This window comes from Palaemon carinicauda, chromosome 37 (assembly GCF_036898095.1).
Source record: "Palaemon carinicauda isolate YSFRI2023 chromosome 37, ASM3689809v2, whole genome shotgun sequence".
Lineage (NCBI taxonomy): Eukaryota > Metazoa > Arthropoda > Malacostraca > Decapoda > Palaemonidae > Palaemon > Palaemon carinicauda.
In genome coordinates this window covers 66,330,139-66,350,138 of record NC_090761.1, presented here as the reverse complement: position 1 = coordinate 66,350,138, position 20,000 = coordinate 66,330,139, and the positions used below count along the sequence as shown (strand labels likewise).

General features: G+C 33.5%; 1 protein-coding gene across 1 annotated transcript in view; it reads right to left on the bottom strand.

Annotated features, from left to right (window-relative positions):
* Positions 1-20,000, bottom strand: part of LOC137629750 (calcitonin gene-related peptide type 1 receptor-like) — a 703,766-nt gene that overhangs the window by 679,184 nt on the left and 4,582 nt on the right. The gene's annotated exons all lie outside the window — the stretch shown is intronic.

The window sequence follows — 20,000 nt, the reverse complement described above, 5'->3', positions numbered from 1 at the left end:
ACTAAAGTTATAAAAAACGAAAAGTGTGACCACGTTCACAACAATGTAGTTGTTCCGGCTTCAAACTTTTGATCAAAGGAACTTGCAAGTATAAAAAAAAAAAAAAAAAATCAAGATTAATACGACAGACAAATTGAATGATTATGAAATACAAATGAATGAATACTGCTTTGACACCGCACATAACCAGGGTTGCCAATTTGGCCTTTTTCAGGTCAAAACCTCAAATTTGTCCTTTTTAAAAATGGTTGCCCTTTAGTAATGTGAAAAAAAATGCGGGTCTTAAATACTATATATTTGGCCTTTTTCTACTAATGGGCTGGCCTTTTAAAGCTTCTGTTGATTAGAAGTGGGCCTTTTCTCATTTGGAAAACCTGGCAACACTGGCACATACGGTATCTAATATAAAAGAAGCTGAGGTTGTTTCTTTGCATAAAATGTTATATAACATTTAATATATTTCTATAGGAATTCCACATATAACTTTTGTTTAGAGATTAAACTCTTGGGAAAATCCCGTAAAAGTTTTGGATATCTAAAGTAATATTGGAAATCTGCAACTGTTATGGAATCTTCTGGTTCTCTATTCAGGCAAATGTTAAAATAACTTAAAATTAAATAATAAAAACAAAAAGAAATAATCTTCAACCATTACTTGACCGTTAACCTGTTTGAGTTAATGTGCTCTTCTTCTATAGTGAAAACTACAGAAGTACATATGAAATAAGCAATACGATCGAATCTATGTTCATACTCAGGTTATTATGAGAACTTGAACAAAATTGACATCAGTGCAAAAAGGATAGAATTCAAAGTTAGTTGGGATAAAAATCCAAAATCAAAAAGAGTAGAAATCAAGATATCTAGCAATGAATGATTATCTTATTGCGTAAAAGTGTGAAAAAATTTTTATGGGTGACCGAGAGGCAATCAGCTGATTAAAGGGAAAGAGAAAAAATGCAGCTACTTGTGGATAAAAATATGTATATCCCATTACTTAGCTATATGACTAAAAATCACCAATGCGATCAACATAACAGCTTTAATGGAGGATATCAAAGCTAAGCACACGCCGAGAATCTTCTGGAGTTAAAAGAAAAAAAAAAGAGAGAGAAAATGAGCCAATATCTGCTACAAATGAATAAGCAACATGGCAGACAACTGGCACACTCGAGGGGTTGCCAACTAGTGCTTAAGGTGATGATGATGCAATTTAATAAATTCTACAAACACGATCAAGAAAAAAAGAAAATTGAATGTTATTAGATATAAATAAAACTTGCACCTGAATTAAAGGATGGGATTGCAGGTAACTAGACTATCGTCCTTCCCACATAAGATTACTTTACTGTTTGTACCTGTAGCCCTTGGAAATACAACATTTGGGTCAATATGAACAAAAGCGATATGCTGTAACTGGAATGTACGGAGAAGTTAAAATAAAAAATTATACGGAAAAGAATCTTGTAAGAAATAAGTCCTCTCTGAGGTGAAGACAATGAATTGTGTCCCTTGAAAAGAAAGAAAGAAAGAAAGAAAAAAACACACTACATTGTGTACCAAGATTTAATGGCTTTAATCAATTTGCGACAAGACAATCCGGAATAAAACTCAAATGAACAGATATTGGGAAATGCACTTTTTGAAAAGAAGTAACAGCACTGTTAAGAAAAACCGTAATTTAAACGGAAATTCTCCGTTAAAATATACTGTTCTCATCCGTATTTCAGTAAAATACAGGCGACCGTAATTTTACCTTACTTTGTTGTCATCTTTTACGGGTTGGTGACCGTAACATCACTCATTTCGGCACTATATCCGTTTTGAAAACGGTGAAAATCCTGGAATAAACGTTTTACTGAAAATTTTTAACAGTGTACGCTTCACGACTCTGAAATTTCGGGATATCAGTTAAGATTAATATGTCTACTTTGATAAGGAACATGATTTCCCATACTTCTCTGAACTATACAATTATTCCTCTCAAAAATCAGTTCATTGCAAAATTTCTCTTGTACTGTTGATGATCTGGTTTAGAATAAATCGTAAGTTAATGCAAGCCTGGTGGAACATTTCAGGGGAATACCAAAATTATATATTTATGGAAGGACTTTTGGAATGCAGAGCAATAAATACATGTTAATTGAGGTCCTACTACATTCATTTATTTGATAGTGACAATGAAATTAGGAACCTCATGACTTTAGTCAGATCTATAGTCTGTGCTAGGTCCTCCAGAATAATGATTTGTGTTCCTTTGTCGAGATTATGTTCTAGCATTAATTTCCGCTGCTGGTGAGCCATAGTTCAGGTGTATGTGGCGGGTAATGTGAAGTTTTACTGCTAAGGGAAACGGATTATAGTTTAATGTTACACCTATACACACATAGATCTACTACCTATCTTTCTGCGTATATACAGTATATATACATATACATACAACAATAACAAGAGCAAATACAGCCATTTCTAGTCCACTGCAGGACAAAGACCTCAAACATGTCCTTACACATGTCAAAAGTTTGGCATTTTCATCACCACGCTGGCCAGTGCGGATTGATGATGGTTGGATATTTTAGTCTAATCTCTCACAGCAAACCAACCTATTAAGGGTGGCCCTGACTAGACCAGCTTTTCTAATCATGGCGATAAACAAACCATTTCACCACAATAAGTTATTCCATCAACACGTACCTCTCCGTAGTTACTCCGAAATAAAAAGAGGCGATCCACATTCTCATGAATGAATCAGACAGTGTACCTATTTACAGACCTATACCTAAACACAGCATTTCTGTCTTTTTCTATTCAAGGGGTTAACTACTGCAATGTAATTGTTAAGTGATTACTTTCCTCTCGGTAAGGGTAGAAGAGACTCTTTAGCTGTGATAATCAACTCTTCTAGGATAAGAACACTCCAAAATTAAACCATAGTTCTCTAGTCTTGGGTAGTGTCATAGCCTCTGTACCAAGGTCTTCTACTGTCTTGGGGTAGAGTTCTCTGGCTTGAGGGTACACTCGAGCACTCTATTCTTTTATAATTCTCTTCCTTATATTTTGTTAGTGTTTATAGTTTATACAAGAAATATTTATTTAAATGTTGTTACTGTTCTTAAAAATATTCTATTCTTCCTTGTTTCCTTTCCTCACTGGGTATTTTCCCTGTTGGGGCCACTGTGCTTATAGAATCCTGCTTTTCCAACTAGGGTTGTAGCTTAGCAAGCAATAATAATAGTAATGATAATAATAAAGTTTTTTAGTTTATATAGGAAACATTTATTTAAATGCTGTTACTGTTCTTAAAATATTTTATTCTTCCTTGTTTCCTTTCCTCACTGGGCTATTTTCCTTGTTGGGGCCACTATGCTTATAGCATCATGCTTTTCCAACTAGGGTTGTAGCTTAGTAAGCAATAATAATAATAACAATACCTCCCATTTCCACGTGATCCTCTTCCAATGCTAAACTCGTTCATTAACCATTATTGTTTCAACCAGATTACGATTCTTCGCCTTCGTTACTTCGGGGAAGGAAAACAATGCAATTGCAATCCAGAGAAGTACAATGAGCACTTAAGGGACTATTCTTAGAACGGATAGGCACCTCCAGGAAGGTCTTGCGCGTCTATTTCTAAATATCTATTATAAAAAGATGACTTTGTTATCAGCTATCAGATTTTCACTATTACAAAAATCAGATGATTATACCATTTTCTTGACGTTATCAACTGATCAAGCAAGCATACAAACTGTATATTTATTCTTTGGCACAAATAAAACTACATCTATACTCACATACGCATGTTTTCACTCGACATGAAATTTTCGCTATGGCAAAGATTATTTCTAATCACAGTAAACATATCACTTTTGGTATACCGGTAAATTTGATTATGTAAACTAGCCTTCTCAGAAGATAAATATGAGTAATTCAGAGGTATTTTTTTGGATCCAGGTATTTGGTAAACTTCCAAGTTCCATGATAATTACACAAGGAGTAAATACAAACTCTGGAAAATTAACTTGTTTGAAAAAAATGAATGATGGGAATAACCCTCTTTAGGTTAAGTGACATGACTCACATTAGATGAAATCTAAAGGGGTCGGATAAAAAATGAACATCTCAAAGGACGAGTCATTTGGAAAACATTTCTTACAAGGAGGTCCCTGCACAATTTTGCACGATAGTTCACTCTTCAAATTTCTTGGAGAATAATGAGTTCTTTCCTCAAAAAGCCCATATCGATTTGTGAACAGGTATCTATTATTATTATTATCATTATTATTATTATTACTTGCCAAGCTACAGCTCTAGTTGGAAAAGCAAGATGCTATAAGCCCAGAGACCCCAAACAGAGAAAATAGCCCCAGTGAGGAAAGAAAACAAGGAAGAATAAAATATTTTAAGCACAGTGACAACATTAAAATAAATATTTCCTATATAAACTATAAAAGACTTTAACAAAACAACAGGAAGAGAAATTAGATAGAATAAGTGTGCCTGAGTGTACCCTCATGCAAGAGAACTTTAAGTGTTCTTAATACGTCCTGCTTGTCCTTCTGCTTGACGGGAGTTCGAGACCCTCTCAAGGTGGATAGTTTAGTAGTGTCTGCTAATTCTCTATTCTTATATGTTAAAGATGGGTGATTTAGGGGAGCCTACCGGTCTACCTGCAGTCCTAGCTTGATGAGGGGGCTTGAGTGTTGGTATGAATATATGGTTAGTTTCTACAGCATTGGCCTGCCCCTTATCTCTGCCATTCATGAGCAACCTTTAAACCTTGAAACCTTTAAACTGGAGCCATATTCTCGAGACAGAAGCAAAGCCAAAACTATTCTAATTTACACTAAAACAACCCAATCTAAACTCAGTAATGGAAAACACACAAATGCAACAACGCGAGTGTAGAACAGCAACGATAGATACTCAGCCTGGCAATGACTGTATCTTAATTAGAATCAAAATATCTCGTATACTATTCCCTTAAATATACTGTTTACTTTGTGTAGTCAATGTTTTCATCGCGTCATAAAAATACTTTAGCACATAAATGCAAAATTGAAAGATCAACTCAATTATACAGATAATGATAATCCCATTGTACATCTAATATATACGAGTTCCAACCAACATTATAAATCGATATGGGGAAATTAATGCATTACTGTTTAACTATTTGCATTGACGCATTTAATAACTAAAATGTTATTCCACCGGAGGAAAAAATACTGCAAATCCCTGTTGTGTCATTAATGAAAAATAAACGAATACTCCGTAATTTATGAACTTCTGAGAGAAAAGTGTTGAATTGAAATTTTAATCCATCACATAGGCTATATAAAAAAGGGTGCCGGGGCCTATAAACCTCTTTGATGGGAAAAAATTCTATGAAAAATGTCATGAGAGAAAAATATCATAAAGGGAGAAGCAAAAAATAACCAACTGCTGAGAGAGAGAGAGAGAGAGAGAGAGAGAGAGAGAGAGCACCTTTCCACCAAAATAGGATTTGGGATCGATGATACCTTGAAAACAATATTACCGTTATTGAAAGAGAGAGAGAGAGAGAGAGAGAGAGAGAGAGAGAGAGAGGTGAGAGAGAGAGAGAGAGAGAGAGATAGACTAGAGAGTATCCTGTATTACTATGCATTAATATAAGGAATCAATTTACATTGCATGATACTGTGTTGAAGAGGAAAGATTGTCCATCATTTAAATATATATTAGTATATATATATATATAATACATAATATATATATACATATATATATATATACATATATATATACATATATATATTAATATATATATATATACATTTATATATATACAGTATATTCATATACATATATATATATATAATATATATATTTCTATTCAGTATATATATACAGTATATATATATAGTGTATATATATACATATATATATATGCATATATATATATATAGTGTATATAGTATATAAATAGTATATATATATATATATATACATATATATATATATATATAGATTTAAGCATAGGAATTAAAACGTAATATACAATATAATCACAGGAATTAAAACGTAATGTACAATATAAATTGAATATCTGGATGATAGGACAGTGAAACAAGATTGCATGTCACTGTCAGGCACACTGTTATCAAAACTTACATCCAAGAAAGAAGATGAGAAGGAGGCTCGGTCACCCCCCCCCCTAAAAAAAACTAAACACTGAGAAAGCTATAAACTTTTTATGGTCGTAAACGAAATTCCCACCGGGAGGGAAGGAGGGGAGGGGGGCTAAAGACATTAAAAAGCTTGACTGATACTTTTTAATTACTTTCTTTTGCTTTTTTAATTACATTTTTCTTTAATCCACTTTCGATGCAGATTAGTTTATAGTTGCATCATCTCCGGTATAAAATATTGCAAGTATACGCGACCCGTCAAAAGTGACTGCTAAATATTTAGATTATGCACACACTGACTGAACCCTTCCCACCCCCCTCCCTCTTACCTAACTAAAACCCACTCATTCGGCAATTTGTGGGAGTGTGGTTTCCGAGTGTACCTCTCGGGGTACCCCCCCCCCCCATCAACAGGTTATGATTACTCTATCTCTTCCCCTGAGTGTGTATATGTATGTTTGTATGTATGTATGTATATATATATATATATATATATAAAGGTGAGAGAGAGAGAGAGAGAGAGAGAGAGAGAGAGAGAGAGTGTCACTACACATATATATTAAAATATTTTTTTGTATAATTTTGTAAAATAATTTGCTCTAAATGAATAAAAAACATGTAAAGTAATTGGCATAGTCTACTAATCATGCCCAGAATCATAAGAAAACCTCTATCAATGTAACGTAAAAAAATTATACTACACTACAGCTAATTAATCCCAAAAGCAGAGAGAGAGAGAGAGAGAGAGAGAGAGAGAGAGAGAGAGAATGGGCTACGGTAATTCTATCCATTTTCTCATGAGGGAATTGATTGTCTTCGCATAATCGGGGACTGGTTTATCTCCCGCGGCCAAATCCCCGTGGGATCTGCCCTGCATCTCCTAACTGTAAGTCCTCCTCCTTCCGAGATCGGACAGGGCTTTGGGTTATTGGGAAACTTTTTTCCCCGAGAGAGAGAGAGAGAGAGAGAGAGAGAGAGAGAGAGAGAGAGAGAGAGAGAGTGGTGTAGATTATCTCTAATAAGGGGGCGCAAAACCGGGAGTAATGGTAAAAAAAAATATATTTGATATTTTGACTCGAAACTTTCGTGGATATTAAATATGATTCCAAATATTGTGTCGGCGTGATATAATGAAATAACAATGCTGTGACGTCGGTAGGTAGTATGTTTTCCATCCGTTGAGATACTACCGCTAGAGAGTTTTGGAGTCTTTTGACTGGCCAGACAGTACTACATTGGATTTTTCTCTCTGGTAACGGTTCGTTTTCCCTTTGCCTACACACATACTGAAAAGTCTGGCCTATTCTATACAGATTCTCCAGTCCTTATACACCTGACAACACTGAGGTTACCAAACAATTCTTCCTCAGCCAAGGGCTTAACTACTGCACTGTAATTGTTCAGCGGCTACTTTCTTCTATTAAGGGTAGAAGAGACTCTTTAGCTATGGTAAGCAGCTCTTCTAGGAGATGGACTCTCTAAAATTTAATCATTGTTCTCTAGTCTTGGGTTGTGCCATACCCTATGTACCATGACCTTCCACTGTCTTGTCTTAGAGTTCTCTTGCTTGAGGGTACACTCAGGCACTCTATTCTATCTTTTATCTCTTCCTCTTGTTTTGTTACAATTTTTATAGTTTATATAGGAGATATTTATTTTAATGTTACTGGTTTTCAAATATCCCATTTTTTCCTTGTTTCCTTTCCTCACTGGGCTATTTTCCCTGTTGGAGCCTCTGGGCATCCTGCTTTTCCTACTAGGATTGTAGGTTAGCAAGTAATAATAATAATAATAATAATAATAATAATAATAATAATAATAATAATAATAATAATTTTTCCCACGTCAAAGACATTCCAGCTAAATAATAGAAGGCTGACAGGAATCTATATGATGAAAATTGAATTTACTAACCTATTACTTTATGAATGAAATGGATTACCGTAACTTTGTCCTTGTTTACTTTAATGCTTTTGGCTGCTTTGACATGTCACGTACAATATTTTATTTTTCTTTGGTTCTTAGCACATCCCAGCTAAATTATTTATTACCATACATTGTAGTGCAATGTGTCTGTACCATATGTGTATTTCTTGGATCTCTTACTTACAGATTAATGGATTAGTAAGTTTTGTCTCTTTGATTGTTTTGTAATGTCACTCCTGCACAAATTTTAAGTTGTGCAAATGCAAGTCCACTTTAGAGGTGTCTGATTTCAGTTCCAGTTTCATCAGAATACATCCTCACCATAATGTCAGCCGTGCAAGCCCAACCATCACCCCACTGTGGTGCCCAATAAAACACCAGTGCCCTTCCCAGTAAACAGCTTAAACTCACGGTCCCGGCCGGGGTTCGATCTGCCGTCATGCGAAAGCGAGGCAAACACATTACCATTATACTAGCCAGAAACAACATCCACAATTTTGATAGTAGATCAGGGCAGAAATACAACACTTAAAATAATGCAACACAACACAGATAATAGAGCACACTATACAAATCCCAGACCAGACACCAATACTCTTCATCTTATTTGTAATCCTATTTCTGATGACTTCTACAACTGAATTTAATCTTCCTCAGACTTCTCTAATTGCAATATTTTCTTAACACTCTGTAACTCTACATCTATGGCTTTTTAACCGAGCTCGGCGAACTTATACTAATTTTTTATAGGTTATTTCTTCTGTTCAAAGGTTTAAAGTACGCTTATGAATAGTAGAGGCAAGGGACAGTGACAGTGCCCTATCAAGCTGGACAATGCCCTAGAGACTGAACATGTATATATATATGATCATAGCCCAAGCGCCCTCTCCACCCAAGCTAGGACCAAGGAGAGCCAGGCAATGGCTGTTGATGACTCAGCAGATAGACCTATAGGCTCGCCTAAACCCCCCATCCTTAGCCCCATAGGATGGTAAGGTTACATCGACTGAAAAGGAACTAACGAGTTTGAGCAGGACTCGAACGCCAGTCTGGCGATCACCAGGCAAGGACGTAACCACATAGGCCAGAGCAATTTTCTTACAACTATACCAATCAAAGAATGGTTCCGGTAAATGGATCTATAAACCAAATACTCTAATATACTCCATCTCCAGCCTTATAAGGCCAGAAATCATGGCTCGAATTACCGTATAAAATAAGTGTTATAATCTTACCTAAAGCTATAAAAATAAAGTATCTATACACTGAGCTTTCTCATGTTCTTTCGACCCGTCTGTATAAAATTCTTTCTCTTAAGAAAAATCTCATTTCATAATTCCTTTTTCCAAGGATTTCCATATATTCCAAACCAATTGAGTTGGTGACAGAGAGCAAGCTAGTCCCAGAATCTGCGATGAGAGAGAGAGAGAGAGAGAGAGAGAGAGAGAGAGAGAGAGAGAGAGAGAGAGTATATGGAACTGAAAGTATAGGAATGATAAAAAGGATAAGCTGTTTGGCATGATAAGACAAAACTCTTTTAGGAGCCAAAATAATCACTTCCGTTGTTACACCTATCCTCGATAAGTCTTGTGGTAAGTTTAATTTGAAAAATCATTAGCTATTATTTAAATTCTTTGAAGCGAAATACTGTTATATCTTCTTAATGCTGTCAAAGTAATTTTTATAAATTATTAAGCCAGATGATGATATACGGGCTATTCTATTTAGAATATAATATATATCCAAAAATGATACATATCAATAGCTTTAATCCAAAGTTTGGTATACTCACATTCATATATATATATATATATATATATATATATATATATATATATACATATATATATGTATATATATATGTGTATATATATATATATATATATATATATATATATATGCTGTTTACAAAAATATCAATGTCAAGCTCATTTACAAATACCCAAAACAAATTCTTATTTTCACCTTAGCATGAAAATGCAAAACAAATATCAACCGAGACTAGAATATGAACTCTATACAAACGATCCGAAGAAGTTTTGCAGCAGCCGACAGCTCATTCAAGTTGAAAAACAAATTTGCATCCGTTGCATTTCGAAGGCAACGGGACGAGAAGTTTTAATTGAACCTATTTTGTTCGGAAGATATAATTGGGCGAAAGTTTAAATAGAAAAAAAGACATTAAGACTACGTAACGATCACACTGGACAGTAATATTATAAATGCAAGATCCATAATGGTAGTAAAGATGACGTTCATAGAAATAGGTTAGCCAGAACATCAGCCCCTCATTGAGATACTACCCCTAGAGTTATTTTGTTCTTTGACTGGCCAGACAGTATTACATTGGACCCCTCTCTCTCTGGTTACGGATAATTTTTCCCTTGCCTACGAATACACCGAGTAGTCTGGGCTCCTCTTTTCACATTCTCCTCAGTCCTCATACACCTGACAACACTGAGATTACTAAACAATACTAAACAATTGTTTTCCGATCAAGAGGTTAACTACTGAACTGTAAAAGTACTCTTAGTAAAGCTAGAAGACTCTCTAGCTATGTTAAGCAGCTCTTCTAGGAGGGGGACACTACAAAATCAAACCATTGTTCTCTGGTGTTGGGTAGTGCCTCAGCCACTGTACCATAGTCTTCACCTGCCTTGGGATAGAGTTCTCATTGCTCGAAGGTACACTTGGGCATATTAGTCTATGTTATTTCTCTTCCTCTTGTTTTTTTTTTTTTACTTCACTTTTCTTAAAATATTTTACTTCAATTGTCCATTACTTCTTAGTTTATTTAATTCTTTGTTTCCTTTCTCACTGGGCTATTTTTCCCTGTTCAAGCTCTTGGTCTTGTAGCATCTTGCTTTTCCAACTAGGGCTGTAGCTTAGATGATGACAATAATAATAATAATAATAATAATAATAATAATAATAATAATAATAATAATGACAACCAGTTAAGTTTAAATCGAAAAAACACATAAAGATTATGTAACGATCAAGTAATGGAAAAGTGTAAAAAATTCACGGTCCAAATCATGGTATACTGATGTATATACCAAAAATAATTTGCAAAGCTCAAATGGGATGATTTTGCAAAAGCGTGGATTATCGGTATTGCAAATAAGAACAAATCAAAATATGTAAATTTTATAAGTTCAGGGAACGAATTAAAAGAAATGATTGGAATCATAAAATATAGAAATGCTCTATCAAAGAACATTAGAAAAAAAAGACGGATATATATTTTACATATTTTACTATCTATTTTCAAGGTTATATGCATATATGAAGTCTGCAGATTATGTGATGTCTGGTCTCTTGCTACTGAGATTTCTTAATTAAAAAATTTCAATATCAAAATAAAGCAAAAATAAAGTACATGACGAAAACGGACAGTTTTGTATTGAAAAGAGTCTCGCTCTCTCTCTCTCTCTCTCTCTCTCTCTCTCTCTCTCAAACATGAGTTTCATTAAAATAAGAAGACATAAAATACATGAAGAGAATGGACAGCTTTGCATTCACAGGAATATATATATATATATATATATATATATATATATATATATATATATATATATATATATATATATATATATATATATATATATATATCTCAAAAACAGGAGTTCTATTAAAACGAGGCAGAAATGAAATGCATTACGAGAATGGACTGCTTTGTATTGACAAGAATCTCTCTCTCTCTCTCTCTCTCTCTCTCTCTCTCTCTCTCTCTCTCTCTCTCTCTCTCTCTAGTTTTATTAAAATAAGGCAGAAATAAAATACATGACGAGATTGGGCTGTTTTCTATTGACAAGAATCTCTCTCTCTCTCTCTCCACAGCTTCCATTAATTGCAAAGGAGTTGCAGAGGGTCGCTTCTGAACTACAACATTAAATCACGATTCTAAAATCCTCTTACAATGTCCTCAAATGACATTGCCAACCTAAATTCCCGAGGAGAGAAAACATTCCGAATGTTATATTTACCAGTGAGGAGATGACGAATCTCTGAGCCAGTCATACCTCTTACTTGGAAACTCTTTAGAACTATTTTTAGATTAAATTCTTCCAAGTAAATGGGACTCCATGTAAACACAAAAAGGGACAGGAAATAGGAGGGACGTGAGAGGAGGCTCCTGCATCTAGGAATGTGTATACTGTATATGCACTCAGTATATATAATCGAGGGAAGTTACTGGTATATTAAAATTTATATACCTGTTCAGATGGTGATTACTTTGGGGTCTCCATAAATATTTTTCATCGGTTGAACTTGCTAGAAAATTGCTTCCGGATACTTTCTGTGACTAACTAATTTCAATTACAAGTAAGTCCATAAGTGACTGACTTTGTAAACATGGGCATATTGGAGTGTTTAGAAACATGCCAAGTTTATTATATGTATGTATGTATGTATGTATGTATGTATGTATGTATGTATGTATGTATATATATATATATATATATATATATATATATATATATATATATATATATATATATATATATATATATATATATATCAGCAGTACCATCTCATACGAAAACTATATGGGTAAGATCTTGAATAAAATCAAGCCTTCAGTCATTTGTCAGAATGATTTTTAGGTAAGCCTCTCCCTCGTATAAATAAGGATACCAATCGTTAAAAGCAAAACCTAGAGAAATTATAAATATCCAACATATACAATACTTTCGTTAACCAAGGAAGAGGCGGTTGTAATTGACAGAGGTATAACAGTAATAACAAAAAAACATAACATAAGCTGATGATGCATAATGGAATAATTTAAGGTTTATTTCTAGTTGCCATAACTCTAAATACATGATATCTGTTTTGCTAATAAGTAAATATGCCTCAGACATTGACATAAAGATATATCAATACTGGATTTATCTATCTATTTTTTTTTTTTTGGGGGGGGGGGTCCTCAATGGACACGAGAAGATAAGGGATAGAAAATACAGAAAAACTCCATATTCATAAATTTGGATATATGCACCACAACAACCCAGATTTCCCTTAATTTACATTTCATGAGCTTTACCACACAATGGTCAGGCTTGGAAAACATCGTCTTCAAATCTATATTAGGATAGATGGGATGAAGCCAGACATGAAAATGATTTCCATAAAACTGGCTTTACTGTTCTTAAATATTTTATTTTGATTGTTTATTACTTCTCTTGTACATTATTTCCTTGTTTCCTTTCCTCACTGGGCTATTTTTTCCTGATGGAACCCTTGGGCATAAATAGCATCTTGCGTTTCCAACTAGGGTTGAAGCTTAGCTTGTAATAATAATAATAATAATAATAATAATAATAATAATAATAATAATAATAATAATAACAACAACAACAACAACAATAATAATAACACCAATAATAATAACAATAATAATAATAATAATAATAATAATAATAATATATAATAATAATAAAAATAATAATACGATTTCCCTAAGAAATTGTCAGAAAAATGGCTTATAGGAATCCTCTAAATAATTGTTAATTTGTCATAAGACTCGCTTCAAGGATTTCCCTTAATAATTGTGATAAAACTCACGTCTATTATTTTCCTAAATAATTGCCATGCAATTCCCTTTAAGGATTTCTCTAAATAACTGTCATAAAACTCGCTTCAAGGATATCTCTAAATAACTGTCATAAACATCACTTCTATGATTTCTCTAAATATCTGTCATAAAACTCGTTTCAAGGAATCCTCGAAATAACTCATAATACTCGCTTCAAGGATTTCTCTAAATAACTGTCATAAACATCACTTCAAGGATTTCCTTAAATTGATTGATTGATTGATTTAAAATTTTCGGCATTAACTGTCATAAAACTCGCTTCAATGATTTCTCTAAATATCTGTCATAAACATCACTTCTATGATTTCAATAAATAACTGTCATAAAACTTGCTTCAAGGATTCCTCTAAATAACTGTCATAAAACTCACTTCTATTATATCCCTAAATAACTGTCATAAAACTCGATTCAAGGATTCCTCTAAATAACTGTCATAAAATTCACTTCTATTATATCCCTAAATAACTGTCATAAAACTCGCTTCAATTATTTCTCTAAATAACTGTCATAAAATTCACTTCTATTATATCCCTAAATAACTTTTATAAAACTCGCTTCATGGATTTCTCTAAATAACTGTCATAAAACTCGCTTCATGGATTTCTCTAAATAACTGTCATAAAACTCGCTTCAAGGATTTCTCTAAATAACTATCATAAAACTCACTTCTATTATATCCCTAAATAACTATCATAAAACTCGCTTCAAGGATTTCTCTAAATATCTGTCATAAAACTCCCTTCAAGGATTTCTCTAAATAACTGTCATAAAACTTGCTTCAAGGATTTCTCTAAATAACTGTCATAAAACTCACTTCTATTATATCCCTAAATAACTATCATAAAACTCGCTTCAAGGATTTCTCTAAATAACTGTCATAAACATCACTTCTATGATTTCTATAAATAATTGCAATAAAACTCGCATTTATTATTTCCCTAAGAGCATGGAAAAGCACCATGCAAAAATCCTATACGAATACTTTCCCTATTCGGACAGACTAATTAGTTTCTTCTGCAATGGCGATAATTAATCAAAAATGACGACGAAGCGGAGGAAAGTATAATTTTTTATATCTACTTTATGAAATCTTAAAAATCAATTTGGAAAAAAGACTGAAACTGTAAGAGCAAAGAGTGTTCATTAGCTGACCCACATGTAGGATGCTGATGCAGATTCAAGTACTTTGTCCTTTCGTAGGAAATATGCATTGAAGGTTATTCAGTCTATTTTAAGGTGAGGTAAAAATACCTTAATAAAAGCGAGAATATTTTTCATAAGTATATTTGAAACGAATAAATCTAGAAAAGAGTAGAGAATCGTTAATGATCTATTAAAAGAGAGAGAGAGAGAGAGAGAGAGAGAGAGAGAGAGAGAGAGAGAGAGAGAGAGAGAGAGAGAGAGAGAGAGAGAGTTAAAATCTCTAAATCGATAGGACACCACCTGCATGCTTTAACAATCGCTCAATCTTTTCAAATTTACATCAATATTCCATGAAAAAAAAATTAAAAGAAAACCAAGACGAGATAGTAGGCGACCGAAGCAACATGTCAACTAACCTTTTCGCTGTAAGCACTCGAAGCTACATATACAGTAATCTCATTTTTCCTGAATGGGAGTAATTCATTAGGCCTGTCGATACACGGAAATTCATTCCCTAGAGCCAGATTACATGAATTGAGCTTAATTTAGAAAGTTTGCAAGGTTAATAAGATTAAAAAGATTTAAAGTAATCAAATACTTAGGATACTATAGAAATAAGGAAGAGAATCTGTATGTGAAGCTGAGGTAATATCAAAAAATGCACACACACCAATGACATATCAAATAAGAGTGACAGCACAATATTACAGGGATAGAAATTCAGCCCTTAACTCATATAAGTTTAAGAGAAGAATACAAGATCGCATGGGAAATAGTGTACGCTGCAAGTGTATATAATGTAAGAAAAAGTATTTTTAACAATGATGTAAAATATGTAACTTACTCTGAGACGAAAAGACAAGTCAATTTACAAAGATCTAAGAGTGTTAATGGTAACGCATACCAAGACTCTTTTTAAAATTGCAAAATTAATATTCGTTCGTCCAAGAACATTATGTCTTTAAAATGTGACATCTATTTTATAACACATGATTTATTATTGTGCGGAAGGTCCTCGTACCTAAACATTCATAAACATTTCAATTTATTAACAAAATCTAAATATAAATTAATATCAAACATCAAGATTTTACACAAAAACAGATTTAAGGGTCCTTTTAAAAACTAATACAGCCAGAGCTAAATACACTGATCCCATAGTAATTATGTTCTTAAAGGTATTTCAATATCTAATTTACCGTCAACTGTTATGAGCTTATAACTACGTAATTTCTTACCTGCCACTTACACACGTCTGAAATGGCTTCATTACTATTGCAATTACAAACCGCGTTTCTCATTAAACAGTTCGCAAAAGGGCATGGTTAAACTATTGAAATTACGATAACCCATAATTTACTTTTCCCTTTAAGCTATTTTCCCTTGTTATATCTTAACCCATGTCATATTTTACCCCCTTTTTCTATAATTCTTAAATTATTTCAGTACGAACATGATAGAAATGAGTAAAACAGAGCTATACTGTTAAAATTAAACCGTAATTTTAATCGGAAAATCTACTGTTCTCAAAGTATTTCAGTAAAATACAGGCGGCCATAATTTTACCTTATTTTGTTATTATCTTTTACGGTTTAGTGACCGTAATATCACTCTTTTACGTCAATATATCCGTTTTCAAAACGGTAAAAATCCTGGAATAAATGTTGCCAGACATTTGCCGTTATTTTAATGCAAATTTTTAAGGGTAGAAAAAAATTTATGAAAAAAAAATTAGACGAAGGCCTATATCCAGTTTTCAATAAGCGACTTTTAAAAATACTGGCATTTCATGTTTATACTTAATGTTGATTAGTATTTTCGGTTGATTAAACAGACCCGTGAACATCTGCTCACCTGCAAATGAACAACGTAGAGTCCTTTAACAAACACAGTAATTTGCGAATAACTTTGTTAGATAGGCTATAATATTAATTTATAGTAATTTGAATATAAAAATTTTAGTATATCTTTTGAGTTCTCATCAAAGATAAATCTATTGATACATAGATATCACGAGAGAGAGAGATTGATTGATTGATTGAAAGTTTTCTGGCATCCTGACATCTAAGGTCATTGACGCCGATACCATTTACTGTATATGAAAATTAAAAGAGAATTCGATTAAAACCATAAAAATTAAGAAGTCATTAAAATAGTTAAATAGTTTTCAGAAGACCTGCTTCTGAAATAAATCTAAAAATTCCGCTCGCATAGTAAGACACATCATGTCCAAGAATCTTGGCAAGGATAAACCTGCCATCCTCACCTCGAGCCTCAAACAGATATCTATTTCTTAAGTTAGTAAAATTAGGGCATTCGGTCAACAAATGCCTCACTGTTAAAGAGAGAGAGAGAGAGAGAGAGAGAGAGAGAGAGAGAGAGAGAGAGAGAGAGAGAGAGACTACTGAAACAACGATATCACTAATCAAGGAGAGAATAAAATACTACTGAAGCAAAGATATCACTAAGCAGAAAGCGAATACAAAAATTGAAACAAAGTTATCAGTTAACAAAGAGAGAGAGAGAGAGAGAGAGAGAGAGAGAGAGAGAGAGAGAGAGAGAGAGAGAGAGAGAGAGAGAGACGAAAATGTCCACGGAAACACAATGCAACGTCATCAAACATCCTTCCCCATCATCATCTCCGTCGCCTTCGCCGGCTCCTTCAGGAAAACCTCCATCTCGAGGCAATTTAAGAAATGGAATGCGTTTTTGATAAAAGCTCTTGAGAGAGAGAGAGAGAGAGAGAGAGAGAGAGAGAGAGAGAGAGAGAGAGAGAGAGATAAGAAATCGTATGCTGTAAAGACGCACATGTTCTCGGAAGTTTAATTTCTCGAATCTGGATAGGGTTTTATCACCAGAATCCTTCGCACTTATTAAAATAGGGAAGGCGAGAAGGCAATTTACCTATAGATTGGGTTTTTTTACTCTGAGAAAGGGAAATTTTCATGCTCCTTTGAGAATACTCCATACGCTAATTAGGGGTCATGAATGATTCAGCTTATGTAAAACTTTACAATTGTTGAGGAAATTAATTGCAGTCTTTTCTATTTGTTATAGTCAGCTTTTACGAGAATGTTCCTGCCTACTTTACTTTTAAATAAAACTCGCATTTCTTTTTAGAAAATACAAAACTCTCCCTACTTTTCTTTGCAAAATACATTTTTTCATTACCATGTCTTAACTTTTAACAACAGTTTTCTTTACAAAATACATTTCTTCATTACCGTGTTTAACTTTTAACAACAACAACAAAAAAATACCTTAAATGTTTCTCACTATTATTATCATTATTAATTGCCCAGCAACAACCCTGGTTGGAAAAGCAGGATGCTATAAGCTCAAGGCCTCCAACAGGGAAAATAGCCCAGTGAGGAGAGGAAACAACTGCCAGCTTACAATGCTGAAAAAAATAAACGTTTCCTACCATATAATATGGACCAGATGGCATTGTCAAATGTAAATCAGAGTGTTCTCGTTAAATTTATGTAGCATGACAAAACGTGATATTCACAAGCCTTAACATTAATAACCTTTCCCTCTGATAAGGAGACTAAAGACTCTTTCATCTCAAACTTGCATTAATTCATATAAAAATTCATCCCAAAGAAAGCTGCCAACTTTTGCCTTAAAATAACTGGTTTAATCATAAAACTGAAACCTATCTAACGAAGTTTCTAAACATTTCAGGAAGACACAGCTAGTCCCGAAAAAGACTTCCAATGGGAGCTCTTTCTTATCATTTAAATAGATAAGACGGATTTCCAGACTTACTAAAGATTAAACCAAATCTCTTGCTTGAGGGTACACTCGGGCACGCTGTTCTCTCTTATTTTTCTTCCTATTTTTTTTTTCAAGTTTTATAGTTTATACAGGAAAGATTTAACTTAATGTTGTGACTGTTCTTATTTAATGTAGTTTTTTATTTAAAAAAAAAAGTCAAGATTTCAAATCTTTGAAGAGATTATAAATCAAATCTACGCAGAAATAGATATTCTAATTGATCAAACTCACATATAGCTGATTATTACAGCATTTGCCGAAGCCCTGTATTCTATTTAACAATGCATGAAAATACTAAGATTCCAATTACTAAAAAAAAAAAAAAAAACTCAGTAGAACGCAGACCTCGGCGGCGCCAAGTTATTTTTCGACCTTTTGCTTGACCTTGACCTTAATGTGCATTAATTGGCATGGATTTTCATTTAATCAAATATGAACTAAGTTTGAAGTCTCTCTGACAACGATGTCCAAATTTATGGCTGATTACGTGAATTGGAAATTTTTCTTGACCATGGCCTTGACCTTGACATTGACCTTCCAAATTTTAATAATTTCCAGCTTTTTACATAAGTTAATTCTTGCAAGTGTCATTACTCTACGATTAAAATTGTGGCCAGGAGGGTGTTCACAAATATACACACAAACAAACACACAAACAGGGGGTAAAACATAACCTCCTTCCAACCTCGTTGGCGCAGGTAATAATAGGACGGATTGAGGAAGCAAGAGGCCATCAAAAAGTGAAGATCAATTAGTAGAATAAATATTCGCATACTAAAGAACAATCATGTGTATACAGTACGTGTAAGTGCCACACAGAGAGAGAGAGAGAGAGAGAGAGAGAGAGAGAGAGAGAGAGAGAGAGAGAGAGAGGAGAACTGTACAATTTTACTCTAGTTTCCCATTTACATCTTGGAAATAAATCTCCTTACCAGAATAGCAAAATCTGATAAAAACGAAATCTCCTAAGAACATAAAAGCATCCGTTCCTCCACTTAAAATATTGGCCATTTTACCATAAATCTACTCCACCAAGAGATCTGTCCTTACCTTTGTAATTTGAATTTGAATTAAAGAAATCCCTCCCCTTTGTAATATGAATTTGAATTAAAGAAATTCCCCCCTTTGTAATTTGAATTTGAATTAAAGAAATTCCCCCCCTTTGTAATTTGAATTTGAATTAAAGAAATCCCCCCTTTGTAATTTGAATTTGAATTAAAGAAATTCCCCCCCTTTGTAATTTGAATTTGAATTAAAGAAATTCCCCCTTTGTAATTTGAATTAAAGAAATTCCCCCCTTTGTAATTTGAATTAAAGAAATTCCCCCCTTTGTAATTTGAATTTGAATTAAAGAAATTCCCCCCCTTTGTAATTTTAAT